A 4370-nucleotide genomic window follows, 5' to 3' on the forward strand; every position below is an offset into this window, starting at 1 on the left:
GCCAAAAAAACTAGACAACCTAGATGAAGTGGACAAATTCCTTGAAACATATAATCTTCCAAAAATTCATCTGGAAGAATCAGAAAATCTAAACAGACTGATTACAACAAATGAGATAGAAACAGTTATCAAAAAACTCCCAACAAAGAAAAGTCCTGGGACTGATGGCTTCACGAGTGAATTCTAGTAATATTCAAAGAAGAACTAACTCCTATTCTTCTCAAGCTATTTCAAAAAATTCAAGAGGAAGGAAGACTTCCAAGCTCCTTTTATGAGGCAAGCATAATTCTGATTCCAAAAACAGGCAAAGACAACACAAAGAAAGAAAATTATAGGCCAATATCCCTAGTGAATTTAGATGCTAAAATTCTCAACAAAATATTAGCAAACCGGATCCAACAATATATGAAAAAAATCATACATCATGATCAAATGGGATTTATTCCGGGGAGACAAGGCTGGTACAATATTTGCAAATCAATCAATGTGATTCATCACATAAACAAAAGGAAGGACAAAAACCACATGATAATTTCAATAGATGCAGAAAAAGCATTTGATAAAATCCAGCACCCATTCATGATCAAAACTCTCAGCAAAGTGGGAATACAGGGAACATACCTTAACATGATAAAGGCCATCTATGACAAACCCACAGCCAACATCATACTCGATGGGCCAAAATTAAAAGCAATCACCTTAAGATCAGGAACAAGGCAGGGGTGCCCCCTTTCACCACTCTTATTCAACATAGTTATGGAAGTCCTAGCCACAGCAATCAGACAAGAAGAAGAAATAAAAGGCATCCAAATTGGAAAAGAAGAAGTAAAACTATCATTACTTGCAGATGATATGATATTGTATATAGAAAACCCTAAAGTCGCAGTAAAAAAAACTACTGGACCTGATAAATAAATTCAGCAAGTTGACAGGATATAAAATTAATATTCAGAAATCAGAGGCATTTTTATACACCAACAATGAACTGTCAGAAAGAGAAATTAAGGAAACAATCCCCTTCACTACTGCAACCAAAAAAATAAAGTACCTAGGAATAAATTTAACCAAGGAGATTAAAGACTTGTACTTGGAAAATTATAAAACATTGGTAAAAGAAATCAAGGAAGATACAAACAAGTGGAAGCACATACCATGCTCATGGTTAGGAAGAATAAACATCATTAAAATGTCTATATTACCCAAAGCAATTTATAAATTCAATGAAATACAGATTAAAATACCAATGACATACTTCAAAAGATATAGAACACATATTCTAAAAATTTATATGGTACCAAAAAAGAACACGAATAGCCTCAGCAATCTTGAAAAGGAAGAATAACGTGGGAGGTATCACACTTCCTGATATCAAGTTATACTATAAGGCCACTGTACTCAAAACAGCCTGGTACTGGCATAAGAACAGGCATATAGATCAATGAAACAGAACTGAGAACCCAGAAATAAACCCACACCTTTATGGACAACTGATATTTGACAAAGGAGGCAAGAGCATACAATGGAGAAAGCCTCTTTAACAAATAGTGTAGGGAAAATTGGACATCTACCTGCAAAAAAATGAAACTAGACCACCAACTTACACCATTCACAAAAATCAACTCAAAATGGATAAAAGACTTAAATGTAAGCCGTGAAACCATAAGCATTTTAGAAGAAAACATAGGCAGTAAGCTCTCCGACATCTCTCACAGCAATATATTTGCCGATTTATCTCCACGGGCAAGTGAAATAAAAGACAGGATAAACAAATGGGACTATATCAAACTAAAAAGCTTTTGCACAGCTAAGGACAATAAGAACAGAATAAAAAGACAAACTACACAATGGGAGAACATATTCGACAATACATCAGAGAAGGGGTTAATAACCAAAATTTATAAAGAACTTGTAAAACTCAACACCAGGAAGACAAACAATCCAATCAAAAATGGGCAAAAGAAATGAATAGACACTTCTCCAAAGAGGACATACAGATGGCCAATAGGCATATGAAAAAATGCTCAACATCACTAATCATTAGAGAAATGCAAATTAAAACCACAATGAGATATCACCTCACACCAGTCAGAATGGCACTCATCAACAAAACAACACAGAATAAGTGCTGGCTAGGATGTGGAGAAAAGGGAATCCTCCTGCACTGCTGGTGGGAATGCAGACTGGTGCAGCCACTATGGAAAACAGTATAGAGATTCCTCAAAAAATTAAAAATCAAACTGCCTTTTGACCCAGCTATCCCACTTTTAGGAATATACCCCAAGAACACCATAGCACTGATTCATAAGGAGAAATGCACCTCCATGTTTATGGCAGCATTGTTCACAATAGCAAAGATCTGGAAACAGTCCAAGTGTCCGTCAGTGGACGAGTGGATTAAAAAGCTTTGGTACATATATACTATGGAATACTACTCAGCCTTAAGAAATGATGACATCAGATCATTTACAACAACATGGATGGACCTTGATAACATTATACTGAGTGAAATAAGTAAATCAGAAAAAACTAAGAACTAGATGATTCCATACATAGGTGGGACATAAAAATGAGACTCAGAGACATGGACAAGAAGGTGGTGTTATGGAGATGGGGGAGAGGGGGGAGGGGCGGTGCACAAAGAAAACCAGTTAAAAGGTGACAAAAGACAATTTGACTTTGGGTGATGGGTATGCAACATAATCGAATGTCAAAATAACCTGAAGACGTTTTCTCTGAACATATGTACCCTGATTTATCAATGTCACCCCATTAAAATTAATAATAATAATAATAAAAAAGAAAATGCCTTCTTTGTCCCACCTTATGTCCCTGCTTTTGCATATTACTATGCCAGGATGATTCCTGAAGGTAAGGCAATCGTTCATAAGCAACCCTGAACAAACGCAAGGATGAGAAACCAACCCTCTGAAGATGATGATGTGTTAGATGGAATGGAGCCTGGTGAGATGACTCAGGTGAGCTTCTGAGCTGCCCATGACCCCCAGATGACTTGATGTCCAAGATGAATGCACATCTTCAGGGTTTCAGCAGGTATTCTGTTACTTTCAGCCAGAGTGTCTTCCATTTACTTGTTGAGCCTTCATGATATTGTTAGGGGCTGAATTGTGTTGCCCTAACCTCTAGTACCTCAGAATGTGACTGATAGCTCTTTTAAAGAGGTGGTTAAAATGAGTCCATGAGAGTGGACCCTAACCCCCTCTAACTTGTGTCCCTATAAGGAGAAAACCCTCAGTAGAAACCAGCCCAGCCAGCATTTCCATCCTGGACTTCCAAACTCTAGAAATGGAAGTAAATAAATTTCTGTTAAGTCACCAAATCTGTGGTACTTTGCTATGGTAGTCCTACAAAACTAAGACAGATATCTATCATTATGATCAATATATTATCAAAACTAAGACAGATATCTATCATTATGATCAATATATTATCACCATTATCAAAAACTTATTATCTCATTGTATAATTGACCCCAGGGTACAGCTGGGACCTAAATGAAGAGAGCTTAGCTTGGTTCCTCAGATTATGTCACAAGGCAATGATATCAACCCAAGACTGGACTTTCTCAGGGTCCTTCACCCATCAACACAATTCATTCAGTAAATATCTAGCAAATATCCATTATGTATTCGAGCTGTGTGGAATTGTCACTGAGTATGTACTTTGAAGTCAGGCTGCCTGGCTTGGATCCCTAATTCAATCTTAGTGGCTGTGTATCCTAAGGCAAGTTGGTTACCTTCCCTGAGTTTTCTCACCTCTAGAATGCTGCTAAGAATACCCATCTCCTAGGATTATGTAAGGCCAGAGCGAGCTGGCACATGCAGAGTGCTTTGCAAAGCACTTGACTCAGAGAATGAGCTCATTTGTTGGGGGCCATTGCTTTTCTGAATATACAAAATGGACAAGAAAGGAGAACACAGTCATGTTTTCACTTATAATTTTAATATCATCCTCCCAACCAACTCTGCAACATAGGTATTGCCATCCTGTTTTGCAGAGTTAAGTGAGGTTCAGAGGGATCATGTGACAATGGTCTCAGAGTTTTTAAATCTCAGGGCTGAGATCCCAACCCAGGCCTTCTAACCTCCAAGCCCTGAGCTCTTTTTTTCTGAACCAGAGCTGCTGCCCCTGGTGGTGTGATTTTTTTTCCCTGAGCCCTCAGTGTATGCCAGACATTCTCATTTAATCCTCACAAGGACGCGGCTTTCACAACCTAGGAATAAATAACCCTGACATGGACACACATGTTTAGACCAGATAGCAAAATAAGCTGGCAAGTTGTTATGGGACTTAATGGAAAATGTAGGTCAAAGGGAAGTGCCTTCTGAGAGAATGGGTAAGACTAGGGCAAT

Source organism: Saccopteryx bilineata, chromosome 9, assembly GCF_036850765.1.
Source record: "Saccopteryx bilineata isolate mSacBil1 chromosome 9, mSacBil1_pri_phased_curated, whole genome shotgun sequence".
Classification (NCBI taxonomy): domain Eukaryota; kingdom Metazoa; phylum Chordata; class Mammalia; order Chiroptera; family Emballonuridae; genus Saccopteryx; species Saccopteryx bilineata.